The 26,484-nt window shown below is 37.1% G+C and overlaps 1 protein-coding gene and 1 pseudogene across 1 annotated transcript in view; both read left to right on the top strand.

Moving 5' to 3' along the window:
* Positions 1 to 26,484, top strand: part of HTR2C (5-hydroxytryptamine receptor 2C) — a 298,109-nt gene that overhangs the window by 162,074 nt on the left and 109,551 nt on the right. The window lies entirely within an intron of this gene.
* On the top strand, positions 17,209 to 19,401 carry LOC144307911 (nuclear receptor subfamily 2 group F member 1-B pseudogene; annotated as a pseudogene).

Here is a 26,484-nt window from a genome sequence, read left to right as displayed (position 1 = left end):
ATGAACCATTTAAGTATGTTAATGGGAATTTGAAAGAATTTGAAGATTAAAAGTAGAAAGACGAAAGTTGTTGACTAGTAATTCCATAAAGCACAAGACTGCAATCACCACATTTCATCTTCACATTTTATAATAAATATCATTAATTGAGAACATACTATTTCCTAGGCATTCTACAAAGAATTTTGCATGTGTTAACTCATGTAATCCTCACAAAATAATATCCATGGTTTTTTTTTCATGGCTTAAACATAAACTAATATTTAGCCAAATTAATCTTTAGCCACTTTCCTACAAAATTACTACATCTATATGTATTTATGTATAAAGATGGTAAGTGTTCTTTGGAATTTATTCCATTAAAATGGAACATATGCTTATAAGAAAGTCTTCCTCCTTTTTTAATTTTATCTTCATTTCTTTTGAAGAACTCCTTAAATTCTAATTCCCTTTTGCTCTATAGAGACTTCTACCTTTTAGAAAAGGATAGATATTGTCCAACCTAGACTCTAGAAATACATTTGGAAAAGAAAGTTGGGGATATATCTAGGAATCATAGATCCACCCTCATATTTTTCACTGTCATCCTGGGAATTTTCAGGGATTCCATCAAACTCCTTCAGTGGAGTCAAAGTTGTCCTAAATATTTTGGAAAAGCTATGGTTTGTAGAAATAAACATGAGGTAAATAGAATCTCTCTGATTTCTTTGAGTTGGTTAACAAGTAACAAAAGTCTTCTTTTTATAAAGAGACTATATAAAACAGCTCCAACATTTGTATGCCCAGAGCTCATTCTCAAAATGAAACAATTTCCTTATTTGTATAAAGGTGGTACACATTCCTAGATAAATGATATATTAAGTTCTATGATACTGACACTCAGTGTTCACCTAAACCAGAGGCGATGAACTGGCAGCCCTTTATCTGACTTCTGCTTTCAGGTGAGTTTTGTTTTGGCCTAGCCAATGATTCTAAAATTTTGTAAATTAATGCCTTTCAAGAGCATGTAGGTTTCCTCTGCTGTGTTTTCTATTATTACCCATTTTCTTACACCTAGCTGTCTTACTCATATTGCCTACCTTATCCCTAAAAAGATTGAAGTTTGAGATAGGCCTCCCAGTTTATGAGCACAAGAGAGACAATCTTGATGTCAGTATCCTAAAGTCACTGGTTTGTTATCTCCATGGCCTTACAAAGTTACTCCAGTCCCCTAGAAAAATACACCTTCCCTCCAAGTATTTCTAGAAGTCCCTACAAGTTGTCTCACATGTAATCAGAAATAAATCAATCTGCATCATGCACTGCTGCAGCTGCTCTGGCCTTTCATCAAGCACGTATGTATCTACCATTACCTGCCACCATTCATTGTACCTGCTGGTCATCCATCATCTCTCATTGAGCATTCATCATCTTCCACTGGGCATCCATCATCTGCCACTGGGTATCCATCATCATTTGCTGGGCATCTGCTGAGTACCGCCATGTCTGTTGGGCGTCCACTATCTCCCACCAGGCATTGTGGTCTCTGCTGATGCTCTGCCATTTCACCACCATGAGAATGCTGCTTACCTGTCTTGGGTGCTGTTACCTGGTGCTGCTAAACCTACAAACCCTCAAGATATCACATGGTATCACATTTGCTTCTGAATTTATTGTATTTAGTGTTCCTTGCAAAAATTGGGAATATGTCCCTCCATAATTTGTGGAATGCTTTGTTATCCAAACATTGAAAAAGCAATGCTTGTCCCTGCCCCCTTCACAAAATCTCTTTGTAAATAGCTTCCTGGGTTTTGTTTTTGTTTTTGGTTTTTGTTTTTTACTTATTGCTGTCTCCCCAGGGTTAACACAGTCTATAGGGCTGATTTAGAATTTATTTACTGATGCCTTAAGTCTTGTCCTCAGGCATCCACACAAAAACTTCCCTTTGAAAGGCCAAGCGGGGACCTTGCCAATCATGTACTTGTATATACCTAGAATTTACCCCTGTATCTGGCAATCTTTTTTAATGAATAAATGGATAACTCATGAGGTTAGATACTGGGGATTTCCTGCCCCCACACATCTAGACCAATGAATCTTTATTCCTTCGTTCAAATGTCTTCTAATATCTCTTTTCCCTCTTCAAATACACATAATCATTTTATTGCAGACTCTTTACCCTATGGTAAAACATTCTTTACAAGGTAAGTTTCAATTTGGAGTATAAAAAGGAACAATGGCACTCAGTGTATTTACAGAAAATTACAGTGACCTGTATTAAAGAATGCAATCCAGAGGTTCTGGTTCTTGTTCATATTTCCAGAGTCTGCTATCTCTAGTTATTCTTTGCACTTTATTTTTATTCTTTCTTCCTTAGATATATACAACTTTTGCAGATTAATTACTGCTTCAATTCTCTAATAAATTCAGGAAATAAATTCAAAATCTAATTTTAATTAACATTCCAATGCTACTTGTAAGGGTCATTTGACTACAGGCATATAGCCAGCACTGTCTAAATAATAGCCACTAACATCTAACTAAACACTTGCTAGGTGCCAGGCCCTGGGGGTAAGGAAGATGAAGATGATAATTATAATAGCTAGTTTTAATTGAGCACTATACAGGAAGATACACTTTCCTTTACCCTCTTAGTTTAGTACTAGAGTCCTGCAAATCAAATTTGCAAAAAATCAGATTAATAAGAGTTTATCACTAATGCACATGAAAGCCTTCATAGAAAAGAAGTAAAGACCCAAGGAAGTGGTTGGACCTGGGACTTATGGACCATCCTAACAACGAGCAATAAATTATGGAGAAGTGACAAGACAAAAGAAAAGGGCTTCAGGCTTCTTGGGGTGGAAAACTGAGGGAAGGTAAATATACAGGGGAAGTGAAAAAGATAAGGGTTATTTTCATAAACTTGTTATGCAAATCTAATTTTGTGCAATCCTGGAGATAAGTATGTTTCCAGTGATTAAGAGTCATGCTCTTCTTGGCTTTGGGCAGGGTGAGAGCCTTAAAAAAGGGGAACTTATAGTCTACCTTTAGACAGTAAAGCAGAATGTAGAGAGCTTTTTCTATACCTACTCTTTCTCAGTTGTTTTTTAGCTCAAAATAATTCTTATTCCAAAATGACCTATTTCTGGGTGACATACTCTGATCCTTCAGCACTTACTGTGTCTATTATCCATTTACTACTCACAACTAACATGTAGGTAGAAATTTACTTTTTCCCCATTCTAAAGATGAGGAAAGTTTAACCATAAAATTTTACCTGATTTTAGGGTCATAAAAGGGTAATATCCATTTTCATTTAGATTGCTGATATTAAGGGCCCCATATCCCCAGCTACTCAGACTAGTATTTCTGCCACTGATCCCCAGAAATGTGGAGCATACTATGTTCCTGAAGACTTCAACCAAATGCTGATTTGTTCATCCTGTCTTCATATGGCTCTAAAGACATAAGTAGCATAAGTTAAAAAAATAATATCTTATAGATCCAAAGTAATTTCTTCAAGATCTACAGTGATAACAATAGTTAACAGTTACTGTACATTGGCTAGTGCTATACGTGGTCCCAGCTGATACAGACTCTTTTAGAACCATAGCTTTGCTCAAAATCATTTAATTTCGGGCAGCCCGGGTGGCTCAGCAGTTTAGTGCTTGTCTTCGGCCCAGGGCATGATCCTGGAGTCCCTGGATTGAGTCCCACATCGGGGTCCCTGCATGGAGCCTGCTTCTCCCTCTGCCTGTGATCTGCCTTGCTCTCTCTCTGTGTTTCTCATAAATGAATAAATAAAATCTTAAAAAAAATAAATACATACTATATGAATAAATAAATAAATCATTTCATTTCAGTGCATTTCAGACTCTTAACACCCTCTTAGACACACAGTTTGAAAGCCCAGGTTTCAGTACCTTTGCTGTCATGTGATTAGAAAATAGAATTAAGGAGAAGTGGTGAAGGGACAGAATATATCTTTACGTAGTTGAAGCATTTTCACAATCATATGACTTCAAAAGGTAAAAGCCAGATAAATGGTAAAAGATAAGAAAGAACTTTAGGGTTCTATAAAATGATCTTTCTTTATAGATGAAAAGCTCTATCTTTCAAGGAGAGAAACCACTCCATCCCTGAAAACTATACAAAGAATTTCTGCTTTGAGTAGGAGGACGAACTAGATATATTCTAGGTTTTCTTTTATGTATTAAGATTCTATAACCAGGTTTCCTACTGATGTCACTTTGAACAAGTTACTTGGAGTCTGAAATTATCACTATGGAGGTAGAAGTATAGTGCTTTTGTGCATGATAGGGAGACGAAAAGAAAAATTACTATTTCATACAACAGTGTTACATCTCACACATGCTTTTATGTGCCTGATTGTGATAATCAATTTGATTAGTCCCAGTAAGCAACCCTAGATGAAAAAACTATTCATTAATTAGATATTGTTTTAATAACTCAGAAGACACTTTATCCCTTGTTGCTATTTAAGTGAATATATAAGAAAATTTGCTTAGAATGAATGGACTATGTATCTATAACCCTCACTCTTAAACATTATGAGATGATTAAGAATAGCCTACTTAGCCTTTGTCTCAGAGAGCAGTAATTCAATCTTGAAAGCTGCCTTTCATATGCTAAATAGAATCTCTTACAACTATGAATCTTAATTGTTCTCATTTAACTCTATACTTCCAACACAATGCTTGAACTGTGTACTATCTGGGTTTTTGGAATACTTTTTAAAAGTTAATCTCTTTCTTTTCCTTCTTAGTCAAATTTCCATATTCAGTGAGCACTGAAATTTGTTTTGTGTTCCAAATAAAAGATCAAAATCTAAAATCTTTGCACTCTAATTGTTCTGCATTCAAAATATAGCACAGATAAGGTGCTTGCACATTATTCACATAAGACTAATTCCCCAAATACATCTCATGAATTTTTTCCATGACTTAATGACATTGCTTCTTTTTAAAAGAAGAATATCAACACGACAATCAAGATTGAATGGGATTTTTTTTTTTTTTACACTGTGGATTTTCTCACTGAGAAATAGTTAATAAAATAGGTAGTGGAGATAGAATTTTAATTACCTGTTTACTTATCTCTATTTTTATTATTCAATTACATGTTAGGAGATATTTGAAGGTCTTTACAGAAGTGTATACAATTACAAAGCAGCCCAAGCCATTGTATATTCTTTATTTCTACTTTCTATGTAATTGTAGGGTCACAGACCCTATTGAGGATGAAGCAGGAAAGAAAGCATTCTGAATTAGTACTTAGAGTACACATAGGGTAATGAGGTCAGACCATCTTCTGTAGAGCAAAAGATTTCCGTATTCTAGATCAAGATCATTTTTTAAAACCCCAAAGAATTGCATTATCTAATAAAAAAATACAGTATTTTCTCCTCAAAATTGTGTAGAAAAAGATCTCGAGGAGGAGCTGAAAGACATTTAATATTTACTAAGCACTTACTTATTTTTCTATTTTACTTTAACTCCATTTCCTACATTCTCAGTTTAAGATCTCCTTCATATTTATAGTGAGAAAGAACTTCTTCTGGGTTTCCTATTTTAGGAGCAAGTACAGAGGAGGAAGCTAAATATGTACTATTTAATAGCTAAAGCTAACTTTCGTGTATTTAATTTCACATGGAAGACATATTCAAAATAGAGTAGATAAATAATGAAAAGTACATTCCTCATGTTCTTTGAAGTATTTCTCATGATGGGAGAGACTGAAGTCTAATTTCAATTCCTCAAAAATCTGATTGCAATCTCTGTATATACAAGAATTTCACCAGTGGATGGGACATACAAACCATTGGAATCTACCCTTGTGTTCACTAAAAGGGCAACTGGAGTAAGAAATAAAGATAGCAAACTATTTCCAATAAACATTGTATTTTGCTTAATTACCAATAAAAATAAAATTGTTTCATAGAAAAATTAAAGATAAATATTAATGTTAATTATATACATATTTGAATTTTATATTTTCATGTCCTTAGCTACAATTCTGACTTTAAAAATCTGTGTTTTAGGTAGTTTTTTTTTATCAAATGGCTCTTAAATAATGCCATATTAATACTGTGACTTTGGGAAAATCAATGGATATGTCTCAGAATTATAGTCTCCTTTATAAATGACTAGCTTTTATTGTGTACCTACATTTTAACCAACATTATCTCACTTAGCATCTACCTTTATAGGTATTTGTAAAAATTAAAGACCAAAATTGAAAATATTTAGTAAACTAAATTTTGATACAATTTTGAGATATTATTTTTAATATTGCATTGAACCAAGCCTCTGGCTACAATTAAATAGATATGCATATGCAAATAGAAATCATGTATTTCCACTTCCACTAAAACAAATGTTCTGGAAGTATTTTCTTGGTTTTAATATTATAATACAATATATTTTTTTCTCAGTTTAATTATAAAGACGTAAGGTAAACATCTTGTAGTTTAAGTAGAGTGGGAAAGTTAAATGACTAATTCCCCAAAACGTATTTTATTTAAAAATATAAAAGGCAATTTTTGAAGACCACTATTTCATAAGTAATATTTTTAAGCATGTAAGAGTACAACAAATTGCTGAATTAACTTTTACTATGGCTCATTCACCTAAAAGTTTAATTTTAAGAAACTCTAATTAAATTAATTATGTAAATAACCAAATGAAAGAGGGAAAATGTAGTGAGGAAATCTAAGACTATTTAATTCTGATGTAAAATATTGTGACAGTGTGATTAAGAACTATCTAGTTTTTACTGTGAAATAAACAAAGAATCTCAAAAGATATTGCACATGCCATCATGTTCTCCTGCATTTTTTTTTTCAGATCTATGTTAGGATTGCTTGGAAAAAAGGACCATTTAACAGTACACAAAGATGATAGTTAATAGGAAAAATAAAAGTACAAAAAAGAAAACTAGTAGGGCAACAAAGATAAACCTCAACTTACCTTACTTTCTTACCTATTTTTTCTTTTCATGCCTATTAGCTATTAGATCAGAATTAAGGGCTTGGGGTACCTGGGTGGCTCAGTCAGTTAGACATCTACCTTAGACTCAGGTCATGATCCCAGGGTCTGAGGATTGAGCCCCACATTGGGCTCCCTGCTTATTGGGGAGCCTGATTCTCCCTCTCCCTCTGCTACTTCCCTTGCTTGTGCTCTCCTTCTGTCTCTGTCAAATAAATAAATAAAATATTTTTAAAAAGAATTGTGGGCTTAAGGAAATTACTATATGCTATAAAACAATGACAGTAACAATAATAAGACTACTCATAGTGATAGCAATGATATATATTAGAGCCCAGCTATATGTCAAACACTTTAAACACTTTACTCAAATCTTCTGACTTAATAACATAATATAATATAAGGTGGATTTATTTACCTTTTAGAAATAAGAAAACCTAAGTTCAGGTTGTACAGAGTGGGGGGCAGGGAGAACTATGGATCAACCCCAAAGCCAATATACTCTTTCCAATCTGCTTTGCTGTGTCACACAAATAATAGCAGTTTCTCTAATTTAATATTTTTACTTATATTGTTCATCAAAACCTTACAGTAGACCTTCGATCCAGATATTATTATCCATACTTAACAAATCTGACAGGAAAAAAAAAACAATGCATATGTGTTTACTTGAAAACAATATGCTAATAAGTAAAAATTATACAAGAGGTTTAATCATTTTGTCCCTAAAGAAGAAGCCAACCCCCTGGCATACACCTCATAAAGAATGACATATCTGGAAAACAAATTCAAGGTTATTGCTTTTCGGCACAATTTCCTACCACCATGACAATATTTTTCTGATTTTGGAAGGACCAACTACTGCTATTCACAGAAAGCTTTTAATAATTGTTTATATTTGTCAACTAGAGATATTTTCTACTGTACCATTTAAATTCATTTGTTGTTTTTTTACTGTTTTTTTTAACCTTTTTAGTGATGGCTCTGGAGCTTACAATCTGCATTTTTTAATTTTCATTCCTTTTTAAAAACTAATATATATTTTATAGACCATAAAATTCACTCCTTTTAAGTATAAAATTTGGTGGGTTATAGTATATCATGAAGTCAAGCAATCATCACTCTCTAATTCCAGAATATTTTCATCACCTCCAAAAGAAACCCCATACAAATTATCGGTCACTCTCTATAATGTGCACCTTAACTTAAAGTGATCAAGTTTTTTTTAAAGATTTTATTTATTTATTCATGAGAGACAGAGAGAGAGAGAGAGAGAGAGAGAGGCAGAGACACAGGCAGAGGGAGAAGCAGGCTCCATGCAGGGAGCCCGATGTGGGACTCGATCTTGGATCTCCAGGATCAGGCCCTGGGCTGAAGGTGGCCCTAAACCGCCGAGCCATCCGGGCTGCCCAAGATTTATATTAAATTTCAACTGTGTATAAATTTTGCTCCAGTGTGCTTTCCCTCCTTGGTGCTACTATTGTCATGCAAATTACACGTTCTACATTATAACACATCAAAATAGTTTTTTGTATGCATGTTTATGCAGTTGTCTTTTAAACCATTTAGGAGAAGTGTTTTAATTCATACAGACTGCAATTATCATCCAGCCTTTCATTGTAGCTGAAGGATTCCCTTTAGTAGTTATTGTAGGTCAAGTATGCTGGTGGCAAGTTCCCTGTTTTTGTTTATCTACAAACATCTTTACCTCTTTTTCATATTTGAAGGAAAATTTTTCTGTATATAGAATTCTTTGTTGATCGTCTTTGAATGACATATGCCATCCCAATGCCTTTTGGCCTTCGTGGTTTCTGATGAGAAGTCAGCTATTAAGCTTTTTTGAGTCATCCTGCAAATGTTGAGTTATTTATCTCATGCTACATTCATAATTTGCTTCTTGTCTTTCAACTGTTTGACTATGAAGCATCTTGCAATCTTTCTCAAAATTTATTCTAATTGGTGTTCCCTGTAAATTACTGTTTCCCATCAAATTTGGGGAAATTTCAGCCATTGTTTTTTTTTAAAGATTTTATTTATTTATTCATGAGAGACACAGAGAGAGAGGCAGACACAGGCAGAGGGAAAAGCAGGCTCCATGCAGGGAGCTCAATGTGGGACTTCATCCTAGGCAGGCGCCAAACTGCTGAGCCACCCAGGGATCCCCATCAGCCGTTGTTTCTTCAAATTTTTTCTGCCTCTTTCTGTCTCTCCTATCTTTTTGGGACTCAAATTATGCATACATTTGATGGTGTCCAACAGACTGTTCATGTTCCTTTGTTTTTTTCTGTCTATTCATCAGACTGGATAATCTCTTTTGACTGTTCTTCAAATCCATTGATTCCTTCTTCTGCCTGTTGAATTCCTCTGTTAAGCCCATCTAATGAATTGAAAATTTCAGTTATTGTGTTTTTTAACTCCAGAATCTCTATTTGTTTTCATTTTTAATTTTATTTATTTTTTATCTTTTGTATATTTTTTATTGGAGTTCGATTTGTCAACATATAGTATAACACCCAGTGTTCATCCTGTCAAGTGCCTCCCTCAGTGCCCGTCACCCAGTCACCCCATCATCCTATCCCCCCGCCCACCTCCCTTTCTTATATTGGTCTTATTCTTATTACCAAGGTATTTCTTCTGAATTTTTAGCCAGGTTCTCGTCCCAAAGATTTCGCAGCTTTACGAAGTGGCAGTGTTACTGAGTCCAATTTATTACTATTGTTTCAGTAATATCCTATGAATAGAACTTTTTCTGAGGACCTGAACTCAGAGTCATGTCAAAAAGCCACAATGCTCTGCAAATAGGAAAACTACATAAATACAGTGCTGTGGTGATGGAGCTTCATATGGAGCTCCAAAACAAGTCAGGTCCCACTTAATTTCCAAAATTCTGAAATGATCGATCTTTATCATTTTGCAAATATTTTTATTGCTTTGTGAGAGAGGATTCCTCCAAAGTCCTCATTTTACCATCCTGGAAGTCCTACTTTTGTAAGTTCTTTTTTATACATCTTTAATTATAATGACATTTTAAACTTGACACCAAAATAAATAAATAAATAAATAAAATAAACTTGGCACCATAACATCATGCTACCTAATAAAATTAAAATGGTTATTGAATATCATTTACTACTCAATCTATATTCACTTCTCCCAGTTGACTCAAATTAGGATCTAAACAAGTTTATTCATTTAAATTAGGATCCACACAAAGTCCATACATTATATTTGGTTTTTATAAAGCAATTTTTAGAGAGGCTTGGTTCTGACTCTCAGGTGATGTCATATTCATTAAAGGAAAAAGAAGGTCAAAGAAGTACTTTAATTGCAGATGAGAGATTTACACATGTTTATAGGCTAAAAGGAAATCACTAGTTTTTGACCTATAAAACAACCCTCCCCAAGTTCAAAGATGTTGTCCAACAACGGCTATTAATTTCAGTTTTGCCTAGAGTCTAAGAGAAGAAGCAAAAGCTGAGGCTGGAAAGAATGAATTTAGAAAGGTGCCAGCTCAGAGAAGAAAGCTGGAAGAGGGGTTATCAAAGTTCTTGGAAAAACCATCAGTAATGTAACTTGGGTTTACTTTACAATGCCAGACTCCAAGTGAATTAATCTTACTTGTGAACTATTTCAGCATTCTGCATTTTTACATTCTCTTTTAATTGGCTAATTCTAAGGGATAATATATAGGGCGTTGCAGGCCTTGTTTCTATTTTCAAGTTTGCCAGTAACTGTAATCTAGGTGAAGCCACTTAGCTTCTTTGAGTCTCCTGTCCCTGATTTGTAGAATGAGAAGATTGTCTTGGATTCTATAAAATTGCTTTTATCTCAAAAACTTGATTATTTTAAAGCCCTTCTTAGGTAGATATATGCAATAGATTGTCTTCAATGACTGAGCTTACCCTTTTTGCTTTCCTTACTCTGAAAATGAGGTACCCAATAACTTGTTTCCTCTGCCATCATAACCTGTTTAATGGAAAGACTCTAAATCAAAATTAAAGACAGGTATTGACTATATTAACAAGAAAGAAATATTATCCTTTCTGATCACTCAAACTTCAAAATAAATATTACTATAACAGGTTTTACTTGGTTTTTGTAATAAAAGCCAGTTTAATAAATGAAACTACCTCAAAAAAAAAAGAAAAAGAAAGAAAGAAAGCTCTGAGGGAATTAAAGCAAAATAGTGTAGTATTATTGAAAATAGCCACACATCACTTCTAAAGGTTAAATCCTGGAGTAATCGTTATCAAATTGAAGCATGGGCTCTTAAATCATCTCAAAATGGCGACAATTTTGAGAATATCATAGAATCATATCCTTTCTTAACAATAAGGGTTATGTATGTCAATGCGCTCTTGAGATGCTTATCTGATCTTTCAAAGATCACTTTTGCTGAACAATATGATAGGTGCATTCCAAAAATTGAAATTACAAATTCACTTAACGTTTTTTAGTCAGCCAAATCAGATAACTGAAACCACAGAATTCATCTAGGGACTGGAATTAAACATTTTCCTTTATTAACTGATTAAATAAATCAAATAATTGCCCAAATGTCTTTCACTTTGCACATCTAATTTTTTTAAAGATTTTACTTATCTGACAGAGAGAGAGAGCACAAGTAGGCAAAGTGACAAGCAGAGGGAGAAGCAGGCTCCCCACTGAGCAGGGAGGCTAACATGGGACTCTATCCGAAGACGCTGAGTCACCCAGGCCGCCCTGTATATTTAATTTTATGGCTATCAGATTTGGTTTCTGTATCCCTTCTAAAATACATGTTTAAATGAAATTTAAACCTTTATTTTACCCAGAAGCTACCACATCCCACTCAACCCTGTGCCCAAATTCTACTATCTCTAACACTTTAAGAAGCTCTTGTGCGCCAGCAACAACCTGTTACTGGGATGTTCTAACAGTAATCAAAGAAAACAAAGGTTGTAATTAAAGTATTATAACTTATGTGCCAAACCACAATGAATATAAAACACATTGAATATCTACTCTTTTTCAGCACTGAACAAACAAAACACAGTGGGATATATAAACATGTTAATCCCAATCCCTGCCTACAAGAGAGTTTTTAATATAATTATATGTATGCATGTGTGTGTTTGTACGTGTTGGTAGGAAGCAGAAATTTGTATATATAAAGAGATAATGAGTAATGTGGGGTTATGTGCTAATGAGGCAATAATGTATTGAACACATAATACATAGTTCAGAAGTTCAGTAGAGGGACATGTCTCCGTGATCAGCTGGTGAGGAAAAGGTTCACAATGGCAGCATTTAAATGACTATCATAGGGCAGCCCAGGTGGCTCAGAGGTTTAGCACCGCTTTCAGCCCAGGGCCTGGTCCTGGAGACCCAGGATCGAGACCCATGTCAGGCCTCCTGCATGGAGCCTGCTTCTCCCTCTGCCTGTGTCTCTTCATCTCTCTCTGTGTGTGTCTCTCATAAATAAATAAATAAGTAAGTAAATAAATAAATAAAAAAAATCTTTTTTAAAAATTAAAAAAATAAATGACTATCATAAAGCAGCTGGTATTTCCCAGCTACTAAATTGCTTCATAAGTGGTCCTTTTCATACTTTCTAAATGTACTCAAAGCCAACTCAACTTTGAGGAAAAATAGAGAAACCCAATTTAACCATATGTATACTTTCAGGATTGCATCCTTCTACTAATAGTTTAATAAAAATACAATAGCTTCTATCTCTGTAACTTATAGAGATATATTTTTATCACATTGCTATCTAATTCTTGAGAAGGAGAAATAGATAAGTTTAAAATGTCATGACAAATACTATGAAGCAGAAACATGATGACAAAAACATTATGATTAAAACTTACGAATATATTGATAAAAATTTTACCTCAAATACTATCTGACATGATAAAAATGGCATTAAAACATTAAAAAATGAATAAAATGAGCAATACATGTACAACTGCTCTTACAAGGGCTTCTGCTAGTCCCTATTAATTATAATTAAAAAGTGTTAAGATTAGGTACTAAGTAAAACTATCTATATACCTTCTCTGAAAATTTTCTCGATTGCCCTTCTCGGCATTCATACTTCATCTACTTCTAGTCCAATTAATTTTATGTTCATGTTTTAAAGCATGTCTCATTTGAAAAGTTTACAAGGTCTAAGGAGAAATGGCCTTGGAAGACACCTTCTGGGATCATGTGTCAATATTTCAGGTCACCAAATATTTATTGAAAGTTCACTCTGGGGACGTGATGGCTCAGCAGTTGAGCGTCTGTTTTTGGCTCAGGGCATGATCCCAGGGTCCTGGGATCGAGTTCTGCATCCAGCTCCCTGCAAGGAGCCCGCTTCTCCCTCTGCCTGTCTCTGCCTCTCTTTCTGTGTCTCTCATGAATAAATAAATAAAATCTTTTTAAAAAAAGAAAAGAAAGTTCACTCTGCTTTGTGCTTAGCATTAGGAATATAGAGATGAATAAACAGGGCCATAAGTCCCAAGGCACTTATTCACTTTTTTAGAAATACTTGAATAATTTAAATGTTATATAATCTAGCATTTTCTAATTTATTGCCACTAGGTAAAATTACTTATTTTCAGCATCAGCCTTGAATAATTTCTGGAGAAATTTTAAAATCAGCAATGACTAAGTTCAGTGACTCTGACTAAAGGTAACGAATGGAGAGCTGATATATCCATTTTTAATTAAAATCCTTGGGTAAATAGCGGTTTTGTAATATCTCTTAGGAAATAAGATGAAATGTAGAACAGTACAATGTTCATGTCTATGTGACAACAAATGTTTGGCAGCAAATAATGTACTACATCATTTGTGGGTGGGTACAGTAAATGTAAGAATTAGTATCACTCCTTTTCCAAAGAGGCTTTTTAATAATGCAAGTGGAATGTATTGGAGGTGCCATGTCAGTCCATCTGTCAATGCAGATGTCAATAAGCATGAAATACCACTAAATTTCATTGGTATTTTTTGAGGTGTTCTAGTGCTGTAGAAAGTACGCTTTGATATCAGATGAACATGGGTTTAAATCCCTACATTACCAAGGTGAGAAACCTTGGGCAAATCACTTTTTATTTCTAAATAACAATTCGTTCATCTATAAAACTGAAATAAATATCTAACTGAGATGGCATTGAGGGTTTGAGGTCATGTGTATGGAATATCTGGCACTTAGTATATGTAATACCTTAATATTATTAATAAAATTACTCAGGAATTATTTCAGTAAGATGTTTATTTTGGAAGCCCTGAATAAATGTGATCAGGAAAAGTATATTTAAGTTCACATGCCAGAAACTTCTGACAATTTGTCCCAAATGAAGGATAGGTTACTAGAATGAGATCAAAGAACAGTAAAAAAAAAAAGAGTACAAATCTTATAGGTCAGCTTCTATTTGTAAATAGAATGGTATTTGATTAGTGTTTTTATGTACAACATACATATATAGGATATATATATATATAGGCAATATATATATAGGCAATTTTTATATAATAGGCAATTTTCTTGAGGTTTCAGGAGGGAAACTAAATCCCAAAGTGGATATACACATACAGATAGCATGTGGCAGAGCAGATACTAAAACTAGTCCTTTTCTTCCCTTTCCTACACTCATTAGAACCATAGAATATGTTTTCTTCTGTGCCCTGCTGATTGGAAGCAGATTAAGCACCTGTTAACAGGATTGATGTTTTGCACATGAAATCCCTAATACAGCTTCTTATTCTAAGTAAAAATCCTTTAAACTCAAGCAGGATAACTGCTGCTCATGGACAGTGGGGCCCTGAGTTCATTTAGACTCACATTACCACTACTCTGGAAGGCCACTGGGGGAATAGTTATAGCCAAAAGCTATCAGGTATTTCAAATAACTCTACCCTTTAATGAAAATCTCTCTAGGGGATCCCTGGGTGGCTCAGCGGTTTAACACCTGCCTTTGGCCCAGGCCGCGATCCTGGAGTCCCGGCATCGAGTCCCACATCGGGCTCCCGGCATGGGGCCTACTTCTCCCTCCTCCTGTGTCTCTGCCTCTCTCTCTCTCTCTCTGTGTCTATCATAAATAAATAAATAAATAAATAAATAAATCTTAAAAAATAAAATTAAAATAATTTATAAAAAAAAAAAGAAAATCTCTTAGTTCTGAGTCTGGTTTCCCTTTGTTAGATGTCAACTTATTTGTAAGATAATGGAAGGCATGAGGTACAGGACAGGATTTTATAGGTTTACTCAGCAATGACTTCTGTTTTCTGAAACATGGCAGACTAGATTTTCTGGAACCACCAAACAAGTATATTGGATATACGGATGTGTGTGTGTGTGTGTGTGTGTGTGTGTGTGTATCAAAGAACTGACAAGATAGCAAGGAATTATGATGGCAAAATTTTAGTCAATTTTAGTAGAACCCAGATATAGGGTCAAGATTGAAGCACCTTTTGCCTTACAGATATTGGCTGAACAAGGGAGTTTGAAAGTATGCAGACAGGAATGCAAACCGATCGGCCTCATTTTAAGTTGGCACCCTACAGAACTAACTTTGATGGAAGGGTAAATGGGAGGTAAACCTGAACCACATTCTCATCCCTATGGTTTGTAGGGAAAAGTGCCTTGGAATTGCCTTGCAGAGGGAATCTGTTTTTGATTATTTTTAACCACAAGCCAGAATGCACAGTGATCTTAAGTGGTCAAAAAAGATCAATCTATAAATTTAGTGGAGAATAGTCTTGGAACATAGTGCCCAATACATCAATTAAAAAAAAAAAAAAAAGAAAAACAGCAAACAATGCAATTGTCAAACAGATAAAATTGAAGGGATATTTCACAAAAGAAATCCAAATGAGTTTGAGTACTTTTATATAAGCGGTACTCAAACTTATTAGTAATCAGGGAAATTAAAACCACAATTAAATACCAATAAATAGTCACTAGAGCAGCAGATATTGAAGCGTGACTATACTTGTGTTGGCAAACACGTGGAATAATAGGAACTCATACAACTGTGGTGGGGGTGAATGTCAATCAATACAACTATACTGAAAAACAATACAGCATTATATATCAATATTAGAAAAGTATATGCTCTATAATCCAGAACTTCCCCTGTTGAGTATACATCACAGGGAAAAGTTAACAACTAAGTGCCAACATATATGTAAAAGAATTATTTGTAGTAGTATTGCTTGTAGTTACCCCAAACTGGAAGCAATTAAAATATACAAGAAACAATAAAATGGATACTGAAATTGCTGCCTTTAGTAATACAATCCAGTATCATTAAGATAAGAAAGCTGAAACACAGAGAGATACAATCGTTTACCCCAAATCACACATATGTTATACGACCGAGGTGGGGTTTGCCTCCAAGCAATCAAACCCTAAAGTCCTTAGGTAATATATGGCATTGCCTCTCGTAAATTTGTTCTGTGGGAAGTGGATGATACTACGTTGATCTATACGAAATTGATCTTTTTGTAAATCAAGAGTTGAATGCTAGCAGATTCATATAGTTCAACCTCACAGTTCTCTTAAGTTCTGATTCTATTTGGTCTGAAATCCCCTTGTACAGTGTAGCAGCCTATTCTAGTTTTCTCAGTCAAAAAGACTTTCCATACTGTCTCTTATTGGTGAAAAAAGGTTTCCTCTGTTCTTTTCCTCTAAAAGCCATCATTGCTAAAGAACCTTGGTTGCTTCTTTATTCCAGTTTTCATTTTATTAAGGGACTGTGGCCAAGAAATACAGTCTTTGGCATGCATTTGTGCTAGTCACGCACTTCTGGGCAACAGCCTCTTCCCAAATTAAAAAACCCGTAAGAATTTTTTTTTAAGATTTTATTTATTTAATCATGAGAGACAGAGAGAGAGACAGAGAGAGGCAGAGACACAGGCAGAGGGAGAAGCAGGCTCCATGCGGGGAGCACTATGCGGGACTAGATCCCGGGACTCCAGGATCACGTCCCGGTCTGAAGGCGGCGCTAAACCACTGGGCCACCCAGGCTGCCCCGTAAGAATCATTTTGTCGAAGAGTGAACCAGAGAGGCAGGGAGAGAGTGAAAGCAAGTGATATCTTTAGAGAGATTTTTTTTTCTGCTTCCTATTTCTATCTTGAAGCCCCATAATCCACTTGCAGATCTCCCAACCCGCCCTCTCCCTCTCTCTCCATGTTCGGCTCCCACTCCCTCAGGCCTGGCACCTCCCTCTCTCTTCCTGGTTGGAAGCCCCCGAAACCAAAAAAGTGAAACCAAGAGAAACAAACAAAACAAATACATTGGTCCAGACAACCAACTGATAAAACTTTGCAAAAGAGAAACAAAAAAGAAAAAAGTAACCAACCTCAACCAACCAAAGCCCGAGCCAGCCGGGGGCGCCCTCCTACATCCTGTCGCACAGTCACACACACAAAAGGCTGTGCGACTGAACCCGAGATCAGAAGCCGCCATAGTCCACAGCCAGGGGAGCAGGAACGACCCACGCGGCCCCCACGGATATGGAAAAGGTAACGGACACCGGGGCCCCCCCCCAGGATGAGATGCCTGGCTCTCAGGGCAGCCAGGTCTTACAGGTGCCTCCTGGGCCAGACCCACCACCCCCCAGTGCCCAGTACGAGCCGCAGACACCCAGCAAAGAGGGCCCAGCCCGCACACTGGAGGAAATGGCGGCTGGCAGCGAGGGCAACCTTGGTGGCTCCAGTGGTGACAAGGAGCAGCCGCCGCCGCCGCAGCAGCCGCCACCGCAGCAGCAGCCAAAGCTACTGCTCAAACCGCGGCCGCGGCCCAAGCCACGGCTGCTGCCCAGAGCTCAGGCTCTGCCGCGGCCGCCGCCCAGGGCTCGGGCTCTGCCGCTGCCGCTGCCCAAGCTGCTGCCACAGCAAGTGCTGCTGCCTCAGCCTCAGCCTCAGCCTCAACTGCAGCCGCTGCCACAGCCTCCGCCTCAGCCGCGGCCTCAACTGCAGCCGCGGCCTCAACTGCAGCCGCGGCCTCAGCCGCAGCCACAACTGCAGCCGCAGCCGCAGCCTCAGCCGCAGCCTCAACTGCAGCCGCAGCCGCAGCCTCAGCCGCAGCCTCAACTGCAGCCGCAGCCGCAGCCTCAGCCGCAGCCTCAACTGCAGCCGCAGCCGCGAGCACAAGGGCAGCCGCCCATCAATTGCCTGGTGTGTGGCGACAAGTCAAGCGGCAAGCACTATGGCCAATTCACCTGCGAGGGCTGCAAGAGCTTCTTCAAGCGCAGTGTGGGCAAGAACCTGACCTTCACATGTCAAGCCAACCAAGATTGTCGCGTTGACCAGTACCGCCGCAACCAGTGCCAGTTCTGCCGCCTCAAAAAATGCATCGACGTGGGTATGAAACGGGAAGCGGTGCACAGGAACAGGATGCTGCCCGCGCCGCCGCCCCAAGGGCAGTTTACGTTGGCCAACGGGGAAATTCTCAACTCCCAGACTAACCTGTCTGGATATATTTCTCTGCTGATCCACGCCGAGCCATATCCGCTGTCTGGGTCAGGCAGCCAGGACGTGCAGCCCAACGATGTCTTGATCCTCGAGAATATCTGCGAACTGGCTGCTCGTGTGCTCTTCGGTGCTGTTGAATGGGCCCGGAAGATACCTTTCTTCCCTGACCTGGAGGTGAATGACCAAGTGGCCCTGCTTCACCTCACCTGGTGTGACCTGTTCATGCTCAACTGGGCACAGTGCTCCATGCCCGCCCAGGTCCTCCCCTTCCTGGCCGCCACCAGCTTACACACCTCCCCGGGGTCCTCCGACCAGGTGGCCGTCTTTACGGAAAACGTACAGATGCTCCAAGACCAAATGGAGAAGTTCAAAGCTCTGCACGTCGACCCTGCCGAGTACAGCTGCCTCAAGGCCATCATCCTGTTTGCTCCAGATGCCCCTGGTCTCTCTGATACAGTCAATGTGGAAAGCTGGCAGGAAAAGTCCCAGTGTGCGCTGGAACAATACGTTAGAAGGCAGTACTCCAACCAACCAATGAGATTCGGAAAGCTTTTGCTTCGCCTCACTTCTCTCCGCGCAGTCCCCTCCTCAGTGGTAGAGCAATTATTTTTTGTCCATTTGGTGGGTAAAACCCCCATCAAAATCCTTATCCGAGACATACTACTGTCAGGTAGCAGTGGTAACTAGCCATATATGGCAATTAAAAAAAATAAAACGAAAAGAAGAGGAACGGAAGCAGAGAAAGAGAAAAGGCAAAATACTGGTTTGTTTAAATTCTTCTGTTAAAGGGTATATGTTGCAAGTTCACTAAAAGAAGAGAAGGAAATAATTTAATGGACGGTTAGTTTAAAAAAAAAATAGTCTGTCGAATGAACTTTCACAGAATATCCCCCCAAAAAACAACAACAAAAAAAAACTAAAAACAAACAATAAACAAACTCAAAAAAAAAAATTCTGTGTGGGTCAGAACAGGGTGCTACTTATTTTTGTATAAAAAAGAAATTTGTCTTTTCTTTCCTTTTTTTTTTTTTGTTAAATTTTTGATGAATATTGCCAAAAGTGCATTTAAGGAGATTGGAAGAAAATCAGCAGAATGGAGAAAGTAAGTCTTTTTTTTTTTTTTTTTCCAAATTTTTGATTGTCCTCTGTCTATGCACCCCTAGCTGTTCTTTTCTGTACTGTTCTCGTTTGAAACCAGTTTATTCTATAGTTCTATAATAAGTTTTGATACAATCTCGGCTTCTAAAATGCTGTGTATCCTTAAAATATGTTCTGTAAGAATTAAAACTGAGTCCATAAAAATATTATAGGAAGACGTAAAACTTTAAAAGGCAATTCAAAGATGATGGAAACACACAAGTGGTATCCAAAAATTTTAGGTGAAATCGAGCACCCTAATTTGATAACTAGAGGAATCACCTATAACACTTAGCTTCCCTTACCCTGCCTCTCCCCTCAAAAGACACAATAACAAACCTAGATTTTAAAAAATTGTTTAGAGAATGAACTTTTGGGATTTATTGGCAGTAAGGAATGTGTCCAAGACACATGCTGTAGTTCTGAATAAGAAGTGAAACTTTGTCATTTAAATTGAGACCCACCAAGTTCTTGAATTGTTATGAAAGTCCTACATTTGTATAGTTAGAAATCCTTTCTATTGTAATTGTTGGTATTATCTCCTTTTTAAAAAATGAGATTGAAGTCAGCATGATAAAATAACACTGTTGGCACTTATAGGTAACATGATTGATTCGGTAGCTTAGAGTTTACTGTTTGTTTTTAAATAAAGGTTTTTTTTTTTTTTCTTAAGTGCAGTATTTCCGTATACTGTAAAAGTTTTAATAACTGAACTATTTGGTCAAGTGTTATATTCCAAGGAAAATTGAAAGTACTCAGAAATTAAAGGTCTTAAGAAGTAATCTTTTTTTCTGAGCCACCATATACCCCAAAAGGGAGTAGACCATTTACTCTTAGCCTGGTCCCCCTGACGACTCCATACCACACAAACCCCACAACTTTGAAAGAGATTTCCAAAATTTCATGGAAGCAAAAAGCACATCAATTTATGCATGCAGATAAATTTCTCTCAGGATTTTATCTTAGGATTTTAAGAAGGTAGTAGATAGGGGAGGATGACAATCAAGTCATGAAAAATTTGGTCACAAAAATCTCTTTATGATTTCATAGGTCTCTTTATGATTTCATATCTACTTGTTGGTATGGGGGAAAAAGAATCAAAAGTTTACAGATGCTTGAGAGAAATCGTCTTAAGTATAAGAGACTGAGTTTAGTTAAGCAATCTGGAAAAAGGAAGTTATAAAATGGCCATGTGATTTTGGTCTAAAAGGTGTACCTTTTTCTAATTTTTCAAAGCTAGAGTTTTTTTTTTCCATGCAGAAGCAAATAAATTAAAGCTAAATTTTTAAGGCTGGAGTGTAATTAAGATACAACATGATGTTAGTTTTGTGTTGTACGACCTAACGATCCTATATCCTCACCAACACTTGTTATTTTTTGTCTTTTAGATAACAGCTATTTTGACAATTTAAGGTGATAACTATAGTTTTGAGTCATATTTCCCTGATGATGAGTGATGTTGAACATCTTTTCATGTGCTTGTTGGCCATCTGGATGCTCCTGTGGGAAAATGTCTATTCAGAGCCTCTGTTTATTTTTAAATCAAATAGTGTAGGGTTTTGTTGTTGCTGCTGTTGTTGTTAGATTGTAGAAGTTCTTTAAATATTTTGGAAATTAGCCCCTTAAGGGATATATGATTTGAAAATAATTTTTCTTTTTTTTTGAAAATAATTTTTCCCATTCAGTAAGTTGCCTTTTTATTTTGTTGATGATTTATTATCCTTTGCAGAAGCTTTTTAGTTTAATGTAGTCTCATTTGTTTATTTTTGCTTTTGTAGTCATTGCTTCTATTGTCAGATCCAAAATGATATCTCTTAGACCAATGTCAAGGAACTTACCACCTACATTTTCTTCTAGAAGTTTTATGATTTCTGGTCTTATATTCAACTCTTTAATCCATTTTGATTTAATAATTTTTTCTTCATTTGTTTGCTTCAATGTGCAAATATTTGCTTATTGGTTTTTACAAATGTATTTTGGTAATATATGACAATTTGAAAAACTGGATGGGAATATATAATAATTCTTATTTTTGCAACTTTTCTGTATAACTGAAATTGTTTTAAAAATAAAGTTCTTTAAAATTTGCATATAAGTGTACATTCTTCCTTTCTATATATTTTTATCGTATTCTACTAGGGGTCCTCAGGTGGCACAGTCAGTTTAGCATCCAACTCTTGATTTCATCTGGGGTCGTGATCTCAGGGTTGTGAGACTGAGCCCTGCATTGGCTCAGTGCTCAAGGCAGAGTCTATTTGAGATTCTTTCTCTCCCTCTCCCTCTACCCTTCACCCTTCTCACGTGCACACTCTCTCTCTCACTCTCTCTTTACTAAGTAAAATCTATGTTCCACTGGATTATATGTATTTCTAGGTGAATAGTTTTTCAAAACAAAACTATTTTGTTCACTCATATAGTGAAGTGCAAAAATTTTCATTGTATAAATCGATAAGTTTTTTTAGACCATTAATATTTTTGGAAGGCCTAGGTGGCCCAGTGGTTGAGCATCTGCTTTGGCTCAGGGCATGATCCCGGGGTCCCAGGATTGAGTCCCACATCAGGCTCCCTGCAGGGAGCCTGCTTCTCCCTCTGCCTATGTCTTGCCTCTTTCTCTCTGTCTCTCATGAATAAATAAATAAATAAAAATATTTTTTAAAAAAAGAATTAAAACGTTCCATTTGTCACAAAGCAGATGAGCCTAGAGGGTATTATGTTAAGTGAGATAAATCAGACAAAGACAAATACTATATGATTTCAGTTATAGGTGGAATCTAAAAAAATAAAATAAATGAACAAACAAAAAACAAAGTACTCTGTGATTCCATTTATGTGATGTTCAAGAACAGGTATTTATTTAGCTATTGTGAGAGAAGTCAAAATAGTGATTATCTCTTGGGGCATGGTGCGGCTTATTGATTGGGCTGTGGCATGAGAAACTTAGGTTGCTAGTAACTGTATATTTCAATCAGGATGGTGGTTACAACTGTGTGTATATATATGTGTGTGTTTAAAAAATATTTTTTGATTTTTATTTATTTATTCACGAGAGACACAGAGAGAGAGAGAGAGAGAGAGAGGCAGAGACACAGGCAGAGGGAGAAGCAGGCTCCATGCAGGGAGCCCGATGTGGGACTCTATCCTGGGACCCCAGGATCACACCCTGGACCAAAGGCAGGCACCAAACTGCTGAGCCACCCAGGGATCCCCTTTAATTCTTTTTTTTATGGCTGAGTTATATAGATATAGATATAGATCTCACCTCTTTATCCACAATGCCATAGGGTACTTGCCTTTCTGTGTCTGGCTTATTTATTTCAGTTATAATGCCCTCCAGATTCATCCATGTTGTATTTGTGTTTTTTTCCAGTTTTCTCCTTGTAATTGATTTCTAGTTTTACACCATTGTTGTTGGAAAAGACGTTTGATATGATCTTAGTCTTCTTAAATTTATTGAGACTTGTTTTGACACCTAATGTGAAGAACGTTCCACAGGCACTTGAGAAGAATGTGTATTCTGCTGCTTTTGAGTGGAATATTCTGTGTGTCTGTGTGTGCGTGTGTGTATTTATATGGTCTAATATGTTATTTAAAATGTATGTTTCCCTATTAATTTTCCATCTGGATGATCTATCCTTTAATGTAAGTGGGGTATTAAAGTCCCATACTGTTATTGTATTACTGTTGATTTCTCTCCCTTATGTCTATTAGTATTTGTTCTATGTATTTAGGTCCTTCTATGCAGGGTGCATAAATATTTTAAAATATTATAACTTCTTGGTGGATTGACTCCTTTATCACTATGGAGTTCTGTCTTTATTCTAAAGCCTATGTTGTCTGATCTCAGTATAGGTACCTCTAATTTTTGTTGGGTTCTACCTGCATGCCACCTCTTCTTCCATCCCTTCACCTTCAGTCTGTGTACGTCTTTACATCTGAAGTGAGTCTTGTAAGTGGCATACAGATGGATCTTGTGTTTTGTGGGTTTTTTAATCCATTTATCCACTCTGTCTTTTGATTGGAGAACTCAATCCATGGAAATGTAAATTAATTCTTGACAGATGTGTCCTTTTTGCAATTCTGTTCATTGTTTTCTGGCTGTTTTGTGGTTTCTTTCTTCCTTTTTTCTTCCCTTGCTCTCTTGTAGTTTGATGACTTTCTATAGTGTTATGTTTAGATTCCTTTCTCATTTTCCTTTGTGTATCTCCTATGGATTTTTGCTTTGTGGTGACCATAGGGCTCATCTATTACAGTTTAGAAATTTAATGAACTATTTTAGTTGACAGCAGGTTAATGTTGAATGCATTCTAGAACTCTACATTTTTCCTCTCCCTACATGATTATGTTTTAAAGTCACATTCTACATCTTTATGTGTATTCCTTAACTAATTATTAAAGTTACAGTTATTTTGATTACTTTTGCCTTTAAACCTATGTACTAGCTTTATAAGTGATCAGTTCACTGTCTTTCCTGTATATTTACCTTTTGGGGAGAGATTTACACTCTCATATTTTTTCTTGTTCCTAATAAGTGCTCTTGCCTTTCAGTTTGAAGAAGCCTCTTGAACATTTCTTGTAAGGCTGGCTTAGTGTTGATGAATTCCTTTATCTTGTTTGTCTGGAAAGCTCTTTATCTCTCATAATAGTAGTAACCTTATGAGGTAGAATATTCCTGGTTGTAGGTTTTTTTCCTTTCAGCACCTTGAATATGTCATACCATTCCCTTCTGGCCTGCCAAGTTCCTGCTGAGAAACTTGCTGACAGTTTTATGGGGGTTCCTTTATACTAACAGGTTGTTTTCTCTTGCTGCTTTTAAGAGTCTCTCTTTAACCTTAACTTTTGACATTTTAGTTATAATATGTCTGGTGTGAGTCTCTGCATTCCTCTTGTTTGGAACTCTCTGAGCTTCCGTAACCCGATGTCTGTTTCCTTTCCCAGGATAGGGAAGTTTTCAGCCATTATTTCTTCAGTTAAGGTTTCTGCCCCTTTCTCTCTCTCTCTCTTCTCCTTCTGGAACCTTTATGATGTGAATGTTATTATGCTTGATGTTGAAAATAAATCCCTTAAACTATCTTCACTTTTTAAAATTATCTTTCTTTTTGCTACTCTTTTCTGATGAGTTCCACTGTCCTGTCTTTTAGTGCACTGATTCTTTTTTTGTGTGTATATATTTTTTATTGGAGTTCAATATGCCAACATATAGCATAACACCCAGTGCTCATCCCACCAAGTACCCCCTCAGTGCCCATCACCCAGTCACCCCCACCACCTGCCCACCTCCATTTCCACTACCCTTTGTTTGTGTCCCAGAGTTAGATGTCACTCATGTTCATGTCACCCTCACTGATATTTCCCACTCATTTTCTCTCCTTTCCCCTTTATTCCCTTTCACTGTTTTTTATATTCCCCAAGTGAATGAGACCATATAATGTTTGTCTTTCTCTGATTGACTTACTTCACTAAGCATAATACCCTCCAGTTCCATCCACGTTGGAGCAAATGGTGGGTATTCATCGTTTCTAATGGCTGAGGAATATTCCGTTGTTTACATAGACCACATCTTCTGTATCCATTCATCTTTTGGTGGATACCGAGGGTCCTTCCACAGTTTGGCTATTGTGGACATTGCTGCTGTAAACATTGGGGTGCAGGTGTCCTGCCGTTTCACTGCATCTGTACCTTTGGGGTAAATCCCCAGTAGCAGTGCACTGATTCTAACTTCTGTTTCCTCTAGTCTGTTGTTGAACCTCTCTACTGTATTTTTAATTTCAGTTGTTGTATTCTTCAGCTCTGTGACTTCTGTTTGGTACTTTCCTGTGTTCTGTCTTTGGTGAAATTCTCTCAGTGTTCATGCATTCTTCTCCAGAGTTTGGTGAGCATCTTTATGACTGCCACCTTGAATTTTTTATCAGGTAAATTACTTATCTTTGTTTCCTTTAGTTTTGGGGGGGATTATCTTGTTCTTTTATTTGGAATGTATTATCCTGTCTCTTAATTTTGCTTGAGTCTGGTTATTTCTATATATTAAGCAAATAGCTGTCTCTCCCCTCTTATAAGAGTAACCCTGTGTAGGAGATGAACTTTATCATTTAACCTTGCCCTAGCTCTTAGTTGTCTCTTGAACCTTTATAATTGTCTAAGCAGCCTGATTTTCTCTTGGTTGTTCCCGACTGTTGAGGTTGTGCCAAGTTCTGTGAGTGCTCCAGAAAGAAGGATCTCAGTTAATACCTAGTTTCAGGCTGATTGGAAGTTAGTTCCTCAGGTAGCAGTTTTTAAGGTATACAAATATATATGGTCTTATGGAACCACAATCAGGATCTGGAGGTGTCCCCTTAATGACAGGTGCAAAACTTGGGGTTCCAGGAGAGTGTATGAGCTCCTTTCTGGGAGGTATCAGTGAGCTATAATAGGGCCAAGTGAAAGTTCAAAGATAATATCCCCCAGTTTACATTCCCTAAGTGCACTTCTGTAGCCTTTAGATAATGTAGTAAGCCTGGACCCTGCCCCTCAGATTGGAGTTCCAGATCAAATGGATAGGTCTTTTTTACAGGAAGACTGGGGGTATAGTCCAATCTGCTGTCTATGCAGTACCCTTGGGGTAGGAGCTTGTAAAGAACTGTTTCCAGTTGTTTCTGAACTATAGGGCCCAAAAAGGCAACTCATCTTAGCCACTGAGGTCAGGCATGCAAGAGGCATGCCCTCTGTGGGCTGTGCATGCCAGACAGCCTTAGTGGGGCTGCTGTGGAGTGGTACACAGGGGTGGGACACTTCCCTGGCCAGTTTTTTTGAGAGGAGGCTGTGGATTGCTACATGAGGATGGGGCTCTTGCTGGCTGGATTAGGCAGGAACATAGGAAGTATCACCAGGGCTAGCAGGTTAGAGGGAGAGTGAAAAACTGGCCTCTGCTAACATTTCTGC

This window comes from Canis aureus, chromosome X (assembly GCF_053574225.1).
Source record: "Canis aureus isolate CA01 chromosome X, VMU_Caureus_v.1.0, whole genome shotgun sequence".
Taxonomy (NCBI): Eukaryota; Metazoa; Chordata; class Mammalia; order Carnivora; family Canidae; genus Canis; species Canis aureus.
Note: the sequence above shows the minus strand (reverse complement) of the source record. Positions and strands in the feature narration are given on the sequence as shown.